This window comes from Melozone crissalis, unplaced genomic scaffold, assembly GCF_028551555.1.
Source record: "Melozone crissalis strain CALT ecotype California unplaced genomic scaffold, PUWL_Pcris_2 ptg000034l_1, whole genome shotgun sequence".
Taxonomy (NCBI): Eukaryota; Metazoa; Chordata; class Aves; order Passeriformes; family Passerellidae; genus Melozone; species Melozone crissalis.
In genome coordinates this window covers 21,145,136-21,167,995 of record NW_026535812.1, presented here as the reverse complement: position 1 = coordinate 21,167,995, position 22,860 = coordinate 21,145,136, and the positions used below count along the sequence as shown (strand labels likewise).

General features: G+C 39.3%; 1 protein-coding gene across 1 annotated transcript in view; it reads left to right on the top strand.

The window, feature by feature from the left end:
- The first annotated feature begins 1,269 nt into the window (after window positions 1-1,269).
- The window catches only part of NLGN1 (neuroligin 1), a 374,660-nt gene continuing 353,069 nt past the window's right edge, over window positions 1,270-22,860 (top strand). The window contains 1 exon segment of the mRNA XM_054282372.1: window positions 1,270-1,624. The gene's annotated coding sequence lies outside the window, so the exon portion shown is untranslated.

Below are 22,860 nucleotides of genomic sequence, written 5' to 3'. Positions count from 1 at the left end.
TAAATGCCACTGCCTGTACAGTACATGTGTGATCCCCCAAGTGAGCCAGGAGGTTTGCTTCCTGCCCAAGCTGGATGGACCCATATTTTGTCTCCATCGCTCAGGTTGCCATTTTGTGATTCCAAATTTGTCAAGGAGGAAAAACCCCAAACACCTTCTTTTCATTTGCTGAAATATGCTAATGATATGGCTATAAACCGCTACTAGTTATGAAGGTTGTGAACTTTTTATTTTGTTTTGCCTTCCTATTCTGAGTGCAAGCTTGTAAAGGGCTCACGGAAGAGACTTGTTACGGTGCTGTAAACTGGGGCTTGCTCCAGTAACCTGGTGATCTACTGACACAAGTGGCTCCCAGGGAACTTGTTTTTAAATTTAAAAAATCATAGAATAACCTCTCTAGAAAAGCCCTGGTAAACAAGACTGACCAATTCTGATGTAGCTTTTGCTATGCCTTCAGTGTGCAATCTGCTCCCTCTCCAGCCCCTGCTGCCTGTGTTTACATCCCTGGCCTGTATATTGCTGTTTGCCTAATGAAATGCTGCTCTGGAAGATTTATGGGCACACATTAACAGAATAATTAAAGGTCTTGGAAAGTCTCCGATGAAATCTGTACCGGGTCAGGGGGGAAAAAGGAGAGAGGGGGAAGTGAGAGCTGGGAGGGGATGTGCCTGCATCCATGGCCTGTTGGATGCCCTGGAAGTGAGAGCTGGGAGGGGATGTGCCTGCATCCCTGTCTCGTTGGGTGCCCTGTTAGTTTGGGGTGAGGGCTGCGGGCATGGGAAGCACATGGGTGGTTATCACAGCGTCCTGGGGCGTGTTTGCCCTCGGGGGTGAAAGCAGCAGCTCCTGTCTGACCTTTGGGCGGCAGATGGGGAGGGAGGAGCGGCGGGAGCCTCGGCGGAGCGGAGCGTGCGGCACCGAGCGCGTCCCGCGGCGCCGGGGCAGCGCCGGCCCCGCTCCTCCTCACCGCGGGCACGGCGCGGCCAACCTGGCGCGTCCCCATCCCCGGCGGGGCCGCGCATCCCCCGCGGGGGCGCGCACGGGCGCGCTGTGAGCGCGCAGGTGCCGCGGGGAGCGGAGCGCGGCTCCAGCGCAGCGGCGGATGGATGGATAGACGGATGGATGGATGTGGATGGCTGCGAGGCATCCCGCCATCCCGTTTGTGCTCTCCTCCCTGCCTTTTTGCGTTTTGGTTTTGGTTGGTTGTTGTTTTTGCTTTTTTTTCCCCCCCCTTCAAAATCTCCCTGGGAATTTTGATTTGCAGGGTTTTTTTCGTCTCTCTCTCTCTCCTTCCTGCTGAGGATACGTTTTGCTTGCCAAGTTTGTAGTGACACCTCTCAGATTCCCCCGCTCCCGGCTTTTTGGATCTGTTACAGTGCCCGGTTGTATATAGACGTACTGTGGTTTTTGCCTTTTTTTTTTTTTTAATTTTTACAAGAACATGGGAATTCTTTGGGAAGCTAATGGATGCTGAGGAGGACGATCCTAAAAAAACAAACTCCTTTTAATCTGTAAATGAGGTGTACGAAGAAATTCTTAAATTCAGCCATCAATTTAGCTCCATGTTAAGCACTTCGAAGTATTTATGATTGCAGAGCAGGTGCAAACAAGGATTAGGAATAAGGTAAGGGAGCTATTTCTGTCTTTGAGGCAGCAGCATTTGCTCAGGGTTATCAGCAGCTTTTCTTTTTTTTTTTTTCTATAGAATCTGAGCTGATTTATTTGCATTTTCAGTGCTGTTCTCCCGTCCTTCCGAGTCATTTCTAATACGTCTGCGTGATTTCCATCACTAAAACATACATTCCTTCTCCCTGGCTGCTCAGGATTTGGGAGTTTCTTGACTGTGCACATGTCTTGGCTGTTATTCTGTAACTGCTTAAAACCACCAAGCCATAGAGAATTGCAACACAAAAGCTTTTTTTTTTTTTTTTTTTTTTTTTTTTTAAGATTTGTCTTTAAAAAGGAGAGAGAAGTAGTTAAAATTCCCTGAGGGAAAACCGGGGCGGACTGGGGGGTGGTGGTATATAATAATCAGGTTCTCCCTCTAAAAGCGAATGAACTCTCCTCCCTGCTGCCTCCCCCTCGCCGTCAGAGTGATTTCTGAGCCTGATTTCTGCCCGTATCGGGGCTCCTGGGATGCACGGGGGGAAAAATTCCCGGGGAAGGAGGGACGGATCCCCTGCCTCCCTCCGGGATGCTGCAGGCTGCTCTCTGTCAGCACGCTTTGCTAATTTTTGTTTTATCAGCTCCATTTAGGGATATAAATGGCACGAGCAAGGGTATCAATTACCAGCTAACGGCGGCGATAGCCCGTGTTTTATGGGATTTAATGATTTCTCTTGTTTTGAAAAAGCTCTTGTGACGCTAACAATAAAGAACTCCATAAATCATCTAAATGAATTGTGCTCCAGCAAAGGCAATTTTTAAGTCTTCTGCTGGGTATCTCCTGGTCCTGATAATTAATATTGCATTAACAGTTGGGAGAGTGTGTGTGTGCTAATAAAGGTGCCATGACTAAAAAGTGGCTCTCTTGCCGAGGGTCCCATGTTTAGTGAAGTCCCACGGAGTGCCTGAGCTGTGGTGGCGGCTCAGGCTCCTCTCCTCTGGAGTCAGATCAGGCGATGGGAAGTGAGCACGGTGTGTGAGCCTACCTGTGTGGGGAAGGGACACCTTCCCTGGCACTGCCAAGAGTGAAGCCCATGAACAGCCTGCTCCAGTCAGACTGAAAGCAGGAGGTAATCATCACTTAGGCCTTCTGATTACATGTTTTGATTAAAAGACAAGCAAATGAAGTTGTTGATTTTTTTCTTCTTTTTTTCTTTTAATTTTGCTTATTTTGTCATCAGCTTTTTAAACCCTCTTGAAAACAAGCAGGAGCTGTGGATTTCAATCCTACAGCAGAGTAGAGCAGTGTTCCTGCAGTGCTGTGAGGAAAGCTCCTCTTTCATGTTATCCTTTTCTGTTGCTTTATTTCCACCTTCTTCTGCTTTCATGAACACATATTTTTTTTCAGCTGTTATTTACAGCCAAGCTGTACTGAAAGGGCTGGAATAAAACAAGGCTGATCTCCTTATGAAGCAAAATGTGCTATGAGGAAGGGACTCAAGTTTGGCTGTTTTAACAGAATTTTAAAGCCACAGAGTTTGTATTTACCTGAGTTCTCTTTTCACTGTCTTTAGCATGGTCTGCAGCTGGTGATGCAAACCCATCTGTAATTATGTATTTCACCTATGTAGCTCACTGTGTTCAGTCAGAGACACACTTAAAGCTGCCCATAAATCCTTCACTGTGCAAAAAACATTAATCAGAGGTTGAATAGGTGCTGGTTCAGTTCACCACACCTTTGTGTCAATAGTTGCTGGGCATAATACCATTATATAGAAATGCTTACCATTCTATAGATATGCTGAGTCTGCCAGAAATTGTTGCCATGGTTTTATTTTGTTCAGTCTGGTAAGATTGAACTTCTTGTGGCTGCTGAGTAGGCATTTGAGTGAAGTTAATGGAACCAAATCTGAGACGTTATTTCATGAAATGTATGTAGATTTTAGTGCTTTCTCTGAGCTCCTCTGAATGGGGAGTTTTATTACCATGAAATAGTTCAGAAATGCTGAGTTCAATCCTACTCTCCTTATTCAAGCACAAATTTTCATAGCCTTCATGAATCTATACATAAAGATGTTTTCAATAAGAATTTCTGACTGTGCAATCGGGCAATTTAGATGGGAACTTTGATGCCAGTGTTTCTTATTTAAAATTAATTTGCCAGGGTTAGGAAGTTTGCTGTTTATCTCCATAAGCTGGAAAGGGTCAAGGAGTGTTTCCTGTGGTGTCATTGGTAGAGCTCCTGTCATTCCTTCTTTGTCAAGGAACAGCCACTCAATGAGAACAGACTTTCATTTGAGCTTTTAAAATGTCTTTCCTCTGAGCATCAGGAACATTTAGAGAATTGAATTGGTGACTCACTAGATGGGTTGTCTGCATCCCTCGTTACTGTTCATTATTGTTGGTATTGTGTGTGCATTTGAGCATAATCTAGCTCTTGAAGTGACAGGTCATTGCTTGAATAAGTTCCTTGTTTATTTTCCTGTTTGCTTTTCTATTTGAACGTGCTTGTCCCCATACACTAATAATGATAATTCCTTAAGCAGCAGTGGGTGCAAGCAAATGCTTGGGTTCATGGGTCAGCAGTGATTCGTGACTGTCGGATCCTAGTGCTGATTAAGGTTTATGGCAAATCAAATCTACAACCATAATATCTGGAAGAGATGCCATGCACTTCCTATTTACTTCTTGCTGTTAAATTAGCCTTGGGATATTTTTTTTTCAGGTGATAAACAGCATTTATAGAAGTCTTGTACTTTAATCCATAGGATGAGAGTCTGTAATTTTGCAATGGGAAACCAGAGATAAGAGTCTTTCAAAGAAGAAAGTCCATGCAGTTACTAATGGCACAGCTTGATCCCACTTCAATTTTTACTTGAAATCTCCTGGTGATTTTCAGCAGTGAGGAGCTATCCAGATCCTAATTATTTCTGATGGAAAGCGCCTGAAATAGGAGTAATCTGGGATTGTGCAGTGGTTCAGTAGTCAGTGTAAGTAGCGGACCTGTGGCCTTTGTTAATCTCTTCCAGGCTGTAGCCAGCAGACAGGTATGAAACTTCTACAAAAGTTGCAAATGTTTTTGGGGAAGAAGAATGAATGGGCAAAGAAATAAAATGTTTGATACCTGGCAGAAATAAGCTTCACTGAAAGAAAGAGAGGTATGCACGACAACATTTTTCTACTTTTGGCAGTGGTTTTATGAGTTCCATGAGTGGTATGGAATGTAAAATGCTCATTTAGTGGTTGTGGAGATGCAGGCCACCAGCCTGGCCTCAGTCACAGACCTCCAGGTGCTGACCCCTCCACTCTGTGGAGCAGTGGGACACTGTGGGCACCTGCACAGTCAGACCCCTTCAGTCTGGGTGTCCTGCTGGCTGTGTGATCCACGCTGTGACGGGCAGGAGGTGCAGAGCACCCAGCTGGGATATGTGGCTGGACTCTGTTACTTCTGCAATCCCATTAGAGTCAGCAAGACGAGCTTTGTAAAGTTGTGACCATTCCATATGGTGTTTGTCTTGGTTTAGAAACTCCAGAACTGACGAAAGCTGATTTCCCAGAGATTTGTGTCTCTTAGAGTCAAATCCTTCCCCAGTTAAAACTCTGATGAGGGCTTTTTCTCTTTCTTGTGCCCAGTAATGTGCTGCAGCTGCTCTTTTATTTATTTTTCTTTTAAGAGAAGTTGACTGAAGCATTCAGAGTCTTGCAGAGCTCCTTGTACCTGTTCTGTCACGTACCTGTCAGCAAATTTGCATGCTTCTCTGAGAGTTTGGAATGCATCAACAGCTGATTAAGAGATGTGTAGAAGTGCACACAAAGCCTGGTTGTGTACATCTTGCTGAGTTAGAAAACCAGAATAAAACTTCAAGCTTGCATAGCATGTGCATTTTCTCATGTAAAAAGTTGGAAAACTCTGTTTCACTCATATCAAAACTTCTCAGTGAACAGGATAAGAGCTTGCTATTGCTGACAGCTGGAGAGATTTCTCCTGGGCTCAATGTTTTGGTGGACTAAACTTTAAGTTCAACATCTGTCTGGGGAGGTCCATGTGGGGAAGAGGAGTAATTGCCAGAAATCTGCTGTATATCCAGTTAAGGCTATAGCTTTGCATAAATAGGATTAAAGATTCACAAGAGACCAGTTTTAGTTGTGGAAAAGACCAGATTGTTTTGATACTAGATGTGAGGTTGATTTCTCCACATTTCTGGCAAACAGCAATACCTGTGCAAGAGTCCTGTGGGCTGCAGAACCTTTCACAAAGTCAGAAAGGAGAATTGAAATTATTTGAAGACTTTCTAGATTTTTAAGCATGTGCCTACCACAAGTATATTTCCAAAAGGAAATTTTGTAGTTTTATCAACATGAACCTTTACTGTGGCTGGGAAGAAGTTTTCAGATGTGTTTTCTCTGTGGAGGAAGGGGCTGGTCAAGTAACGTGCACAGTAGGAAGAAGAGAATGGAAAAGATGAGGGGACTGAAAATAGTGAGAATGAAGCTAGAAAGAAGATGTGCCAGAAAAGATGATATATTGAATTTTCTAATGATAAATTGCTACTAATTGAGCATAATAGTAGGAACTGGTTAGCTATATTGTTAATCAGCTTACTAACTTCACATACTATACAGAGAAGAGAAACACTGGGAAAGAAAGCACTTTTATCTGTGGATTCCAGTAAAATAATATAAACCCAACTATGTTTTCCAGAGCCTTAGTAACAGAACTGCAATTAGCATAACATTTCCAAGGACTGGGATAAATAAATACCAGATGTGCTTATTTATTTATTTAGGATTTGAACCATTTCCTATCAAGAGGAACTTTATTATTCACAGGAAGGAAAAGAGGGAGAGTGAATTGTTCCTCTGAAGTGGATGGGAGACTTTCCATCCCAGTTGCCATAAAACATCACAGGGGTTTTCTGGATTTTGAAATATGAATTTGATGTAGAAATTTTGTTAATGTTTTGTAGAGTTATTTTTCAGCATTCAGTATGGTGGAAGTTTGTCTTAAGGAAATAGGGATATACTTACAGGTATTTATTTTTGACTTCTGCCTTTTAGTTTACTCAACAACTATTCAGAATTGGCTTCTCTGTTGTTTTTGGTAAAGCATCACCTCTGGCTGAGACGTATTTGAATTTATTAAAAAAAAACCCAAACTCCTGAACTCAGAAAAATTTGGCCTGGTGCCAATTGAACATATTTATTAGAAAATTAAAAGCAGATGAAGTTTTACTGAAAGACATAGCCATTTATATTGCAGTAAAATGAAAATTAGATGTTACTAAGTTATAGATGAGTTATAGAGTTCTGAGGTTTTATTAAGTATTGTTTCCATCCCTTGTACAACCAGAAAGTTCTGCCAAAATCATCACCTTCTTGTGCAAGACAATGCACAGTAAGGTGATGAAAATAGAAATACTTCTTGTGTTCCAAGGAATTTAGGCTTCACTGAGTTCTTATCACATGATTTACCACAGTTTCACTGAGTCTGGGTGTTCACAACATGGGAAAGCGCCATAAATTGTGGGAGAACTGGAATATTGTGTGAAAGTACTGCGGTCAGAAAGATAAATAGAGCATGCTCAGGGAAATAAACATCTGGAGACACTTCTGAAAAGAAAATCCTCAAATATTTGAGGACTTTTCTCATCTTTGGTAGGCTCAGTTAAACCAGAAGTAATTATATATGTAGATATATACTTGCACAATGCTTTATGGTAGTGCAAAAATACAGCAGAAATGGTGTGTGGTCTGATTCAAATTTCAGTGTGAATACACAGAGATTGCAGCGCTGTTATTGGAGTTAATAGGTACAACAAAAGGTTCAGCAAGTGTGTGGAGAAATAGCATTTAATTTAATCACACAATGGCTTTGTCAACTTTTCTGTCTTTAATGAATTAATGGGAAATGCATGGTTAACACTACTTTTCTCTGCTATATAATTTGCTTGTTCTCAAAAAAATCCAAATATAAAAATGGAGATTGACTTTTTGCCTATGTTTGGCACATTTTAGCCTATGTAGAGACAAATACCACTTGGCAAGGGAAAGCCTTAGCACAGATTGACCAGTACTGAACTACAAACATTGCTTTAAAGAGGCTATTAAAGAAAACGAGATTTTCTATTATTTTGGAACATATGCTGCAACTAACATTTAAGAGCAGGGCAATTTTTAGAGTATGCAAACCCTGCTGACTTCATTGCTCTTTGTTTCACATCCATCATTTTGCACTCTTGTAACTCTTGATGTTTTTGAAGCTTGTTGCTGAGGTCTAACTTGACACTTAACATTCTATATTTTAGTAAGTTCACTGGAATAATGAGGAGCAAGATCGCTACCCAGACATAAATTTTCTAGCACTTGGAACCTTAATGAAGACCTTGAATGGTGCCACAGCTTTCCTTTTTGATTGTTTAGTAACATTTTAAATCACTATCATTCTTGTCTCTTTTTTTTGGTCCTTTTTTTTTTTCCCTATTTTTCTTTTTCCTCCTTTTACCATACCCATTTCACCAAGGGATGCAGAGGCTTTGCTTTCCATTTTCCACCCGGTTGCTGGGGCTGAGATGCAGCAATGATGCTGTGCCAAATTTCTGCAGCAGCCCCACGTCCAAGGCTTCGGCTGCTGCATGTCCACAAGGAAGAAACACTGGGAGCACTTTCACTCCCATTCCTTTGCTTGGCGCTCACATTAAAACAAATTCCAGCACTCAATCTATTTTGTTTTCCCATCCATAAAGTGAACTGCTACCCTGAGATGCTGTGAGGATTAATGAATGCTTGGAAGGCTCGCTGCAGATGGAAAAAATACAGTGCTGCCTCCTCAAATCATTATGTATAACACTGCATCGTTCAAAAGTTGGGAGAACTTGTATAAAGGCTCTGGCAGGTGAGGCAAGAAAATATTAAACCTCCTATTAATGGGGGAGCCACAGGTCTGTCTTCATTTGGCATCTCTTTGTGGTTGAGACACCTGCAGAGCAAAGAATGATCCCCTCTTGAGAGCCTGCCCTTTGAAATGATCTTTGAAAATGAGGAGAGTTTGACGTGGGGAAATTGTGTTGGACCCTGATGGATGCTGTTCAGCTCTTGTGAAGCAGCACTGTTTAATTATTTTCAAGCATGTTTCTTCCAAAATAACAAAGCATCCCTATGTATGTGGGTCTGGCCAGTCATGAAATGACTGTTTCTTAAACAGTCAGTTGTATTCTAAAACTAGATTATATTTGTGCAAACAATCAGCATTTGTGATGAGTTAGAATCCAGTTAGGTTTTTTCAATATTTTGTTTAAAAGTCTTAAAATTTCATTTTCTCCTTGGGTATAAACATATTTTCCTGAGAATTATAACTTCCTAGGCAGAAATTTATATGTGTAATTTTTTGACATTTTAAAAATAGCTCTGAATAATAAGTAAAATTTAATGAAAATTGTGACACAACTTTAACCACCATAGAACAATGATAACCTCTGTGATGCCAACTATTGTACCTCTTCTCCATATTTTATATATTATGGTCAGATATTCAGAGAAATACTAACTGCAGTACTACTGTGACTTAGTGACACTGGATGAAAATTCTAGTAGAACTGAAAAATATGTAAACACCAAAATGTTTTTCATTCCAAGCACAAAAAGTTATGCTTGGTGTTAGTGCAGCAAGCTACTTGACATTTGGCTGATAATATACTTAAGCTGCTGTCTCACTTTAATTCAGAAAATATTTGATATTTCAAATATTCAGGCTGGTTCTTAAAGCAGTGGGTTGTGTTGGGTTTAGATGTGTCACATGATGATACCATAGTGAGTGGTGTGGAGCTTTCAGAGCTCTCTGAAGACAATTTCACTAAAGCTAGGTATGAAAATAAATAATTTTGCGGACTATCAAAGCCTCAATTCTGAGTCTGAACAATCGGGTTCCAAACTGGAATGCAGACAGCAAGGTCTGTAAAACCTGGAGAGCCTCGTTGGTTCAGCACCAGAGGGAGCCGCTTGCCCAGCTCTTGGCCATGTCAAGCTCAAAGGAAAGAATCGATAAAATGGAAAAAACAAAAAAAGAAAAGAAGGTAACTTGTTAAACACTGCCCGCACATGGAAAATAACATTTGAAAGTTGAAGATATGTTTGGTGTGCTGATCTTTCTCCCAAATCTGACTTTTTTTTTTTTTTTTAAATTGAGTACTCCTAATGTATTACATTCAAATTCTAATCTAGCAGTCTTTTTCCCAGACTGTTGTCGGAAAATTATTCTGTGGCTCATGGATAGGATACTATAAAAAATTATGATTTTCAATGACAATTGTAACTTTGAATCTCTCTTTGCTATAATAATGTAAATACAATGTTTGCATATGTGACTCTTCCATTTGTATCCTTAGCTGGTGTAGTGTAATACCTGGTAGGAATACAGATCCTGCTAATTATCCTTTGCTCAACTACTATCCCCCCTTCTTCTCCCTCTTAGTAATCCCCTACTTTATATGGCATTAATGTGTATTCTCTTAGAATACAGAGAGCTGAAATGTGATACGATGACTCTGGTCCTCGTTTGTGAAGTGCAATTATTTAAGTATTTGTGTGCCACAGAAATTCATAGGTGCAGGGCTGAGTATGCATTTACTCAGAGTAAAAAACCTCAGAGACTACCTTTCCCCACAACTCCCAGGAGCTGGTGCAAAATGTATGTTATCTATGTGCAGGTACAAAGGAGGAGGGAAAGGCAAAGCTGCCCTTGAGACAAAAGGTGCCTTGAACATTTGGTTAACTCTGAATTGTCCAGGGTCATGGAAGCAGCCTCTTCCCGAGCCTCATTGAGCCTGAGCCTCTGAAATCCTAGCCCAAAATCTTGTCCATAGGATGCTCCTTCTCTTATCCTTACTACCATAAAACTTGACCTCTATGCACTGAAGATGATACTCTTGAAGACAGATTTGTAGTTTCTACTACCCCTGTAGTAAAATTCCCTTATTTACAGGCGTGCACACACAGGCAGACGCACACGCATGCAAATCCTTTCCTTTGACAGGGGATTTGCTGATAAGGCAGTATAATAGCACTAAAATCAATTCATGTGTAGCTTCAAAGTTATTAAGCTGTAGCAATTTAAGTGTGTTCAATCTGTCTGCTTAAGAGACTGCCAAGGCAGGTGCCTACTCACAGGGTATGTATGTAGGGAGTAGGTGTATGTATACACATACATACATGAATTTTTAGGATGTTTATATAAACATATATATACGCATAGCTATTTCAAATTCCAAATTAGGAGTTGAGTTTAGCTGAGATGTTGTTGGGATTGGGGCAGCTAAGAAATTTCAGTACTCATAGAGTGGTTTGGCTTTCTTTTACTTGATAAGAGAGATAAGAAAAGCCCAATTTATGAGCTACTAGGGCCTGAGTGGACATGCTTCCCAGTTTCTCATTTGGATTAAATTAATAAAATTCTTCTGCAGTTCAATATTTTAGAAATTATACTGCCAGATACAAATGGCAAATTAAATTATTTTTCGAGTTCCTTCTTTGAGAAGATACAGAACGAAAGTTTGTTTCAACAATGTGTTTCCCCTTTTGTATATCCTGAGATTTCTCCCTTATTGTACCATTGGAAAATAAGTGTAACTGATAATGCAATTAGCTTGACTTGCAAATTGAGAATAGGGCAGCATTTTGGTCCTGTAATAATGCTCAGTGTGAGATCTCTTCCTGGCTGAAACAGGGTCAGGGAAATGCAGGTGACAAGAGGTATTTGGGTCTTGGTATTTGGACATCAGCATCTTGAACTCAGGGAATGAAGTCCTTAAATGAACTCACAAAGAAAAACTTGGCCAGAGCAAAAAACTGACCTTAGGCACCAGTTAATTCACCCAACTGGTTCCTTTTCTTTCCAAGGTCTGCTGGAAAGTTGTTTGTGTGTCAGTATAACTTGAGCCTTGCTACTGGATAAAGTAGCAGCCTTAGGATCGGTAATGGAGGAGCTGCACATTTAATTATCTTTTCAATCTTAATAAATTTCAAGACCTAAAGTTTTCCTACTTTGAAACAAAGGAAAGATGACTCTTTGACAGTCTTTAAAAAAAGAAAAATGAAAAAGAGTCATAACCCTGAAGTCACAAATTTTGCTGTTGGGTTTTTCAAATGCACTCTTTCACTCTGTTTGCAAGTTCTGATTCTAAATGTTTGTTGGAAATGAACTAAGCAACCCAAAACAGCTGAGAGACACTCCTTAGTGTGTTCTTAATGTGATTGATTTCATGTTTTTGGTCATTGATTCAGTCTTTGCTTTCTTTTTGTTTCAAAAACCAAACACAAATAAGCAATTCATTATGATTTAGCTGGTTTCCCAAAGGACATTTGGATTGCAAGTTTCAATAAAAAGTCTCCAGTTTTATGTCAGGTCGAGTACAGTGTTCTTAAAGCACCATTTGAAACTGTCATACCCATGGCACTTTCTCAAAGGCTTTTGCAAATATGTTTTCTAAGTGAGGTTATTTATCCAAGAACCTTCTCCCAGCCAGGCTTTCAAAAAGCAGGAGCTGTTGTTTGTGTCTCAGAGGAAATTATTTATTACTAAGACAAAATGACTCTGCACTAACGTGCTTCCCAGTGCAGGGTCATGTATTAAAATCTGGAGGATTTTGATAAATTCATGGTGGAATAACTGGGCAGCAGAATGGTACTTGAAATCCAATCAGTGTAATTGTAAATTGGCACACCTTGGTGGAAGCGCTCCACACTGAGACAGAGCTTGGTTTGTGGGGTTGTCTGGGGAAAGATCTTTAGCGAGGTTATGACTCATTCCTTGGTGGTTCACCCTAATTTAAACAGGACTGGGAATCATCTCTTTCAGCTACAGCCCAAATAGGCAGTGTGATTCAGCTCATCTGAGGTTTAGCCCAAAGTCCATTGAAATCCATGGAAAATTTCCCATTGGTGCCAGTGGTCTTTGGATCACTTTTCAGTAGATCTGGTAGTGTTACATTCCCATTAAATAATGCCCTAACAATGAAAAACCCTGTGTCCCTATCTGTAGTGTTTCCTTGAAGAAACCTCACAAAGTGCTCAGGTTTTGTACTCATGTCCTGTGAGATCCATGAATACAGGTGACCACATGACAGCTAAGCCATTCAGTGAGACAAAAGGAACATTTGGAATTTGCCCCACAAAGAAGACATCAAATCAAAATTTCAGACTAGATTTTAATTTTTTTTTTTTTTTAATCTGGATGATTTTATGACCGTTAATAATATTTGTAGCTTCAGTATGCGAACCAAGATAAGAATAATCAAATCTCATGCTTCAGGGCATAAGCTAATCACCTGCTGGGTTTGGCATAATTGGTTTAGTGCATTGTACTTGGAAGGGAGGTTCACTTTCTCTGAAACTTAGCTACCCTCAGTGAAAGCATTTAAAAGGCTAGAGTTTCCTGATCCCCTTTGACAGCTCCTTTGTCTGTACAATGATGTGCAACCAGTGCCAGTGAACATTAATATTACAACCTTATTTTTTACTTCATGATTTAAAGCTGTTAGTAAGAGTTATTGCAGTTTATGTGACAGTCTACATATGTATTTAAGGGTTCCTTGACATTTTTTGCTGGTGGAAAAGATGCCAATCGATGTAAGAAACAGACTTGCTGATAAATTTCTGAACAGTGTGTGCTGACACAGACACACATGCATTAATTCATGTGTTAAATTGCAAAATAATCTATTTATCTATCTGCCCTGGTATCTGGACATAGATAATTGGTCTGCTACTTATGAATAACTCGGAAATGTTTACAATGCTTTGCAGGCCTCAAATTAAACCAGTAATAAGTTATAATAACTATTTGATTAACTCCTTGGCAGTAGAAGTTGGATTTACCTGACGTGGAGCCTGTTTCTGGCACTGGATTCACCAGAAAGCACCTGCTTGAAAGGATTAATTCTGTAATTGAATCTCTGCTGATGTTAGTGTGTTTTGTTTGCTGGCATGTGGGTGTGGAGCAGGGAAGCACAAACATTTTCCCCTTCCAATCCCCTCAATGGAAGCAGACCATGTCTGCAGCCTCTGCACTCTAGTGAACAAAGACCAAGTCAAGACTGGTGTCTCGTTAAAGAATAAAATACAGTCTCATGCCCTTTAGCAAAATCAAATATAAAACAACAGGCAACACCATACCCTAACCAGAGTTCTCTAATATGCTCAAAACCTCCTAACTGATAAGATTCAATTCCATTGATTTTTGAGTAACTTCCGTTGAACTCTATTTGTTTTTTATTGCTAAATTAGATTTGGGGTTTCCCAGGCAGTGCAATATGTTCTTTGAAGGCTGTTTGCCCTGCAGCTCCACCAGTACATTGGATGACAAAGTTTTACTGGGTTGCTTTATGCTCTAACGCTTTGATAGGCAGCAGCCTTGGCTGCTGTTAACACTTTGCTTTAGCTGGGCTTTCTCTTCTAGAAATTTATGAGCACCACCCAAGTTTTTACCACTACAAATAAGTTTCAACTAAAAATAGGGCACTGTTTTCCTCCTAGGTTCCAGGATTAAGTGTAAGTGACTAAAATTTAATGTAGCTCTATGGTTTATTCTAGAGATCAAGAGAGAGGCAACAAAGGATGCAGGAGTTCTGAGCCTTCTGAAAACATGATGCAAAGCATCTCCCTTGAAAGCCTCAGGCAGCCCTATATATATATATATATATATATATATGTACATTTACAGAGGAGGATTGTTTTAAGCTGGGGAACAGAAAGACACAATATTGTGTTGGGATTTTGCACTGTCCTTGCAGGGCAGGAGGGTCAGGGCTAATGGTAGATCTGGAACTCCTTTAGTGCCTCAGCTGGACCTGCAGTAAATCGATACCTGTCACTGGAGGGAGGCTTGAGCTCAAAAAAGCACAGGAGTAAAGTTAAAACTTGTGTTGCAGTTTTTATTCCTTTTGCAAACAAGTCAAGACTTTGGCTGATACAGGAATAGGAAAGGAAATATTATTCTCTTAAGAAAGCAACAACAAAAGCACAAGCAAGTTCATGATCTGAGTGAAGTCCTCATATGCAGGCCTGCAGGAAAACCTATAGCACTGCTGAAATGTATGCAGCAGGGGCTTTTTTTCCAGATGAGCACTTTTAATATAACATTTTCATAATTTCCACACAGTGGTAATAATTTTATTGCTTTTCTTTATCTGTACCTATTACTGTTCATAGAGTAGCTGCTCAGTTCTGATAACCCAGTGGAAATGCATTCCAAGTGTAACTCAACATTTGCAGAATTTCATAAAATTCACTGAATTTCCACTTCAAAGTACACTGAAACAGTTTACTATGGCTCCTAATAGACATTTTTAGGTTTAGTATTTTGATCTGAAAGCAGTTATTTCATTTCTTGGTGATTTATGTTTCTTTTCTGAAAGAAATTAGGTTTTTCAAAGTTATCAGTCCATAATTAAGATTTTACCATTAGGTAGCCCATCACTGTAGTAGCAAAATAGTGGCCTGTGGGAATACAGAGAACAGCACTGGATGAAATAATCAGCCTTGCAGAGCCAGACCCAACTGCACAGGCAAGATTTTGCTCAGAATTTCAATAGTTGTTACCAGATCACACATAAATAACTTGAAAAGAAAACCTACCCCAGCCAGAAATGCGTTTATCTGTAGGCGTGCTTGCACTGGTTCTTATCCAAATTTTGTCTTTATTAAGTCAGTCAATCCTTTAAACAAGACCTTTAGTTTCAAGACTGAGGCTTGGGTTTTACCCTCCTGAGGTGCAGCAGTCTCAATAAAAGGTATCTGAAATGTGTGGAAGTGATAAACACAATTCCCACTGGTCACCATTGATATGTTCAGGCCCTGTCTTGTGTTAAAATGAATTTATTGTGTACATCTTCAGAAGTCAAGCACTTTAAAAGTAAAGCCTAAATTATAAAAATAAGCCTCTACTTGAATCTACAGCAGGCTGTTAATGATTGTGGTGGTAGAATTTCTTTCCAGTAAACCTTAGAATAAAGAGTTTTCTTGGGCTGGCTTTTTAAAAAGCCTTTTGGTCTCTGCTCAGGAGCTCTCTGTTGCCTTAGAGATACTCTTGTATATTGTGTGCATGAAATAAACCCAACAGAACAGCCCAGGGATTTTGTCACAGTCAGTAAAATAACACCCAGGTCCCACCACCAATGGCTCCAGCTCCTGATGGTTTGCCAGGCTGGTTTGGACAGGGTGCATTGTGGATAAATGGAGGCATTTATTGTATACTTTGAAGAAATTAAGGAATTAAGTATTTATTGTGAATAAATACTTTAAAAAAACGGTGAAATGATGGAGATTTCTCGTCTGCAGTTTTTTCATATTTTTTTCCCTTCGGGTTACATTTGCTTTGATTGAGTGGTAGAAGTTATTTTGTATTTTTCTGTATTTTGTTACCTTGGATATAATTTTCATGGTTTCATGCAGTCATAGAAATCCCCAAAGAATAAAGACATAAATCTCTATTTGATACTGCCATGATGAGGGAAATAATTTGTCATTTTCCTTAATTTTGTTTGTTTCCACTAGAACTGCTTTTAAGGAAAAAAACCCCAGCTGTGTAATTTGTGTATAAAACCCTTCCACATTATCTGTGCAGCTTCAATGATTCTAATGGCACTGCACGAATACACACAAAAGCCAAAAGCTGTCTTGCTTATTTTAGCAGTACTTTGGTACTTTTTCAGGCTATCAGACGTGATTTTGTATTTTTATTGTCGTGGTTTGAGGAGTGGAGCTCACATTAATTTCCACCTTTCACCCTTAAAATCTGCTCTGCAGCACAGCACAGATATTCTCACACTGACGTTTTTTAGGTGTAAGAACTAAGATAGAGGGAGACATAGAACTGCTGAGAGTCCCAGAGAGGATATTACCTAGTGTCCCAAAGAACATATCTACCTACAGGGATGCATTAAATATGGCATTAACTCCTCAACCCACACCGACTTCACTGCAAGTCAGCTTCAGTTCAAACTTTGCCTTTTCAATAAATTAAAAGTGAAGCTGGGAAAAATACATACTGAAGGTTTTGACTTTGGCAGGAAAGACTTTCATTTACACAGAGTTCCTCTATAAAGTATGAGCAGCTGAAATTTGCTAGAAAGAGAAATATAAATATTCTTTACTCCTTGAAGATTTTTCTTTAGGGTTCTCCCAAGACATAATGATTTGTCTAAGATTTCTATGACCATATCACTAATAATTTAAGTATTTCAAACATTAATAAAAAATTCCATTGATCAAATATGAAAGAAAGCTTTTTTTTTTCTTACCAGCTGTGGAAAAATGTGTCAAAACTTCCCATAAAATTGCAATAGGGCATGATTCTGCAAGATGTCAGGTGTCCTCAATTCTTGTATTTTCAGGAATTATAAAGATTTTTACTATTTTTTGGAAGACTCTGTTTTGTTTTTAAGGAACTATTTCTGGTGTCTATAAGATTCTTTACTTATAAATATTTAAGCACTGTTTCAACATAGGCATGTGATTCAATGGGAGTCTTTCACACATAATTAGTCAAGTTGTAGTCCAGGTCGGAGAAGTGCTACAGAAGAGTCTAAATATTGAGCAGCCAAAGCAAATCTGATTCTAATGTAAGCAGCTGCTGCAGTTCTTCCAGGAGGAATCTGCTCTTTGTTTCTCTTTGGTCTAGCATGTTTTTCTGGCTCTTTTATCCTTTTGAGTAAACAGAGTGTGTGAGAATCTGAGTCTCTAAGTGCACATGTATAATTTAATTTTTACAAGAAATTTCACTCCTCCTAGCTCAAAGTTAAATGTATGCATGTATGCAGAATCAAAGCTTTGGATTACACTCAGAAAGTGTCAGTAGGAATCTGGCTCTGGAATGAGTTTTAATCTACCCCTTTTATTTGACCTCACATTTATTTTGATGCACAGAGATATTTTCCACTTAAAACAGGTTTGTACTGCAAGTATCCAGCTCCTCCATTATTTCTGACTGGCTTTATTACAGGAACTGCAGAGAATCTCTGGTTGTGTGTGCATCTATGTGTTACAGTTTAAATAAATAATTAGAAGCTGGAATAAAAATTGAGACAAATATACAAGCTTCTATCCCCCATACACGCACAACATAGATTCTTTGTTGATTTCTGAGGAGAATTAGGCCTCTCTTTCCATGCTCCAATATGGAACTAAAAAGTCAGAGTTTTATTCAGTGTACCATGCTTCCCAAAGCAGCCCATTAACTTGAATGCAGGTTGCATTGGGGTTTCTTATCCCAGATAAGTGGTAATAGCTATTAAAAATGTGGTTGGGCCTAGGAAACACTCTTGCAAAGATAAACCCACAAAAACCTGTCTGTATCATCCTGTGGAGCTCACCTCCTTTGTTGATCCTACAAGCCAACTGAGCTGACCCACCAATTATTCCTCTAGTCTTAGTGAATTCCTAGGCTGATAAATCTGTGCTAGTAACCTGTACAGAGATGAACTTTGTCCCTACAGAGATGTGATTTTAATCTATCATTTAGAAGGTATTTGTAGCCAGCTTTTTGTGCAGTGGATTATTGATGGTGCCTCTTCCTTTATGCTTGGGATGTCAAGTAAGTCAGGCAAACTCTACATGAATTTCAATGGACTGGCTCAGACCTCTCTGAGGCAGCAAATAAACTGCACAGTGGATTGTGTTTTCATATATTTTGCAAATGCTTCAGAGAAAAACAGATCACCAGAGACACTGAGACATGTATATGATTCAGTCTGAAACATGGACACGCTTCCAAAAAATGCAATAAAGAGCTGTCTTTTTATTTGGAGATGTCAGGCTCTTGGAAACGTGTGAGCTGTGGTGATCTGACACCAGTTACATTATGGCTGCTTCCAGACTTCTCATATTTGGGTAGTATGATTGAAGCTTTAACACAGCGTGCTCTGTACAAATGACAGTACTTTGGGCAGAACATGACAGATTTTAGCAAACAGATTAAAGGAGAGTTGAAGTGACTTTCTGCTCTTCTTGATTGTCTTTGTGTGTGTGGTCTCATCCTGTCGAAACACGTATGGAAAGATGTTACATATCATAATCTCTGGTGCAAAAATGAAAAGCATGAAAATGAGTGGAGACGGTTCTTTTCATCACATGGAAATTGCTGAAAGATGCTCTGTTGGGGATGGTCCAATCACTTTGTACTCCTCCTTATCAGTAGTGTTGAGCAGGGATATAAGTTGTGGTTCAGTTTAAGCAGCATCAGTTTTGCAAGCTGATTGAGAAAATCCATCCTGTGTGCCTGGTTTGGAAAATTAAACTTCCTAAAGAATGTCTTGGCTTGCATGTGGGATCAGAAATCCATTTAAACATAAGAAACTCAGAATTCATTCCTCTGAGTCTTGGTGGTAAAAGTGTTTAATATTTTAGGTGGGATTGGTGGGAAACTTGCACTCAGGACTGTAGAGGCAACATGTGTATCTTCTGGCACTGTAGTTTTTAGTTTTTTATTTTTCTTACCTACCCATGCAATGAAATTTTATTGATGCAGTGTTTATTGAAGACCTACTGCAGGGGTCCATCACAGGAAGATAAATCAAGGTTGATGTATCCAGTGTATTCTTCACTAGAAGGTTTTGTTCTATAGGAGCAATCATGATTATCATGTTTTTGACAACCAGGTGTTGAAAACCTCAAGAAAAAGTGTGCTCTTGGCCACTCAAACCAGGGAGCTGCAGGTGATCCTGTTGCCCTCACAGTGATGTCCAAGCCATCCTGACCATGCTGGTTGGTGTGACACAGAGCCCATGAGGCACTGTGAGGATTGTGTCTCATGCACAGATACAAAAATGCCATTCCATTGCCTAACAGAATCAATAGTGGGATGGTGGAATTTAATATCAGTTCAAAACCCCATAATCTCTGTAATGTCAAGTCTGCAAACAGGGAAGCTATCCACTTACCAGTTGTGGTTGGAACATGGATATCACTGTAGTAGAAAATAGGCACAAACCAGATTATTTCCTCGTAACCCCAAATGCTTATTAATGTTAACACTATCATTCATTATTTACCTTTTCTGTATTTATTCTCTGACCTAAAGTGCTTTATAATCAGGAAGCAGTTTTTACCCATCCAATCCCAGCTGGTATTTCAGAATCTACTTATGTTCAATTGATAATATTTAGGTAATATTTCTTTACTCATTACCAGCGTAATACTACAACCGTATTATAATTGTTAATGGCCAATTAAAGCAGATTAGGATTTTTCAACCTGAAAGATAATAAAAGAATTTCTTAGTATGGAGATTAGAAACATTTTATCATTTTAGTCAACACTTAATTTGCCTTGCTTACCTGGTCATAATAATTTTGAGAAATTTCATTGCTCAAAAAAAAAAACCCTTAAAAAAAAAAGTGAACTTCAGCAAGTTTGATACTCCAAACAATTAATAAAGGATTCCTTTATTAATAAACAATTAATAAAGGATTCCAAGCATACTTTGATGGCTCTGTTTTAGGTTTTGTTCCTTAACTGGAACAAATATTTTTTGCAACTCCTGTGAAAAGGTTTGTGGTATGATGGATAATGCATTGTGAATAATTAGACAGTGTGAGGTTGTAAATCCCAAGCAGAACAATGCATCTCTCCCATTAGCTGTTTCTCCTGTAAAGGGCAGTGTACAATGATGGAGCAGAGCCATTCATTTTAGATACATTCCACTTGGAAGTAATCTTTCATGTGAAAGGAAAACTAGATCTATGATGGTTTACATGTCAATTAAACCATGCTAGGAATGAAAGAGCAGTTTCAGAAGCCGGAAAACAAAGTTTTTCAGATGGAGAATTAGCTCTTGGCTAGAGACTAATACCTGAGCAGTGGCCTCATTATGGGCCTACCTTCCTTGGCTTCTGGCATTTAACAATGAAAATGAACGGGAAGGACTTGTCTGGTAATTAGTGTGGGTTGGGACATCTGAACTGTCCCAGCAAGAGCATCTGAACTTTCCCAGTGTAATGAAAGAGAACTTCAAAGAAGTCATTATTCTTTCAGTTCAGTTGGCGGATTGGCTGATTGGGTTGGGGTTCTTTAAAGGATTAGCTCCCTGCTGTGGCAAATAAGTATTGAAATGCTGGAAATGCTGATTTTCAGAAAGACTCTTCAGAATGAAAGCTGCTTTTCCTTTCTATTAATCTTATTCCCATGTGTCACTAGAATGTAGAAGGTGGGGAAAACGGGGAGGAATCTGCATTATGATAGGAGCGCACTTTGACCTGCTTGTGATATCATCTCCTTTGTTGGATTGTGGAGTTTTTCATGCTGCAATGTCAATCAGCTGCCTCAAATCCATGGGTCTTTAAAATAATTGAAGTGGATGAAAATGCGCCGATTAGGACGACACTCTGGAATGGAAGGACATATTCACAAGTAGAAAGTTCTTTACTTTTAGCTGCTCTGTCAAGTCTCTTTAAAGCCACTATTTCTCTGCTTCTTGTCCAAAGAAATAATTTCCTATAAGATGCTCCAGGTTTTTGCCTTTAGCCACAAGGACAGGCATGCAGCATTTTCCAGCGCTGGTAGCATGCCAATAAACTAATAACACAGTGTTCTTCTTAATGAGGTGGCAGTTTTCCTACCTCTGAAAATTAAGAATGCCAGTCTGCCAGCAATTTGGCATGAGGTAGTTCTGCTCATATCACTCTCTTCCAGTAGCAGCAAGAACAAAGTGTGGTTATTATCCATAAGCTCAGATCGAACTCAAAGTTCTATGTGTCATATATCTCCAGCTCGTCCCCTAATCAGCAGTTAACCTATAGAGGTGACAGAGGCCTTCCCATAAGTATTTCTGCCCAAAATCACACAAATGGCAGACAGGAATGGGAAGGACTAGACAAGAAATAAAACATGAATCACCTTCTCACCACAGCCTGTAGATATTCGAATATGTATATTATTGTGTAAGCAAAATGAAAGAGATCAGCTTATGAATTTTGAAAAATTAAACCAACCTTTACTTAGAAGAATTATTTGTGCTTTTAAACTAACTAAGATTCAGAAAAAGCAGGATGCTGCAAGATGCAGTGTAAAAGTGCCAATAATTTTACATGGACCTGGTGTGCTCTTTCTGACAAAGCACCCCTTGAGTAATGACAGCAAATGCTGTGGCAAGTGAAAAGAAAATACTTGTTATTTTAAAAAATGCATGAGGTCAGAGAAGCGACTGCAAGAAATGACAGCAGATCTATGTCCTGTGTATTTTCATTCTTTCTGCTGACTCTCGTGGAAAAATAAGTATGTGCTATTCTTTACACCAGTTAGCATTGCAGAGCCATCACATCCCCGGGAAGGGATGAGCTGATTTCTGACCTGGCTGTATTAATTAAGTCCCAAATGTAGACTCTTTATTGTAGAGGATGACACATGGACCATAAACATCTCAACTTGATGTTCAGTTCTCAGGCAGAGTTTTAGTGGTAAAAACAAGAAAACTTAGTAAGTCAACTAAATCTCATCAGGAGCCACAGCGATGAGCATTGAACTCACTGACACCACTTACAGACTCATTTTTTTGTCATATAATTACACTTTAACAGAAATTTCTTTTGGTCCTTGTCCTTGAAGTCGTGTTTGTTCATCCACAAAACAGATGCTCTTCAGTCCATGGGTAGACCAGCTCAGCACAATGAAGACTTCTTTAACTTCTGTAAAAAAGATGGAACTTTTTAGTTCCTTCCTAATCTACCCCAACATATTAATGCTACTTAGGTATTAAAAGAAAGGGAGAGGAACTTCCCATTCAATAACTATATCTATCTTTTTCCTTGTGCATTTGCCTTTTCTTTCCTCTTTCCATGCTTACACCTCTTTTTCTTTTCCTCACTGTTTAAAGAAATCCAACTGAAGAACACGTTTTAAAGAAGTGGGACTATTTCTGAGGACACTAGGAAATTACTGTGTGATTAAAAATGTGAATTTACAGTTTTGTCCACTGATAATGTTTAACTGTCCTGTCCTGCTGAGGGCTTATTTAATTTTAACAGCTGGCACTCTTTTTTATCATTGAAATCATAAACCCTTATGTAATTGACTTACATATAATTTGTATTTATTTCCTTGCACATTATTAATTTTTGGAATATATTGCTTCTCAGTGGATTCTGCCATGTAGCTCTGTACTGTGCCAAATATTCGGCATTGATTTTCATATTGACTTATATCAATTGTGCCGTTAGTGTGAAATGGATGGGAAAACACATTGAATGTATCATTCTGAATGTTTTCATTCTT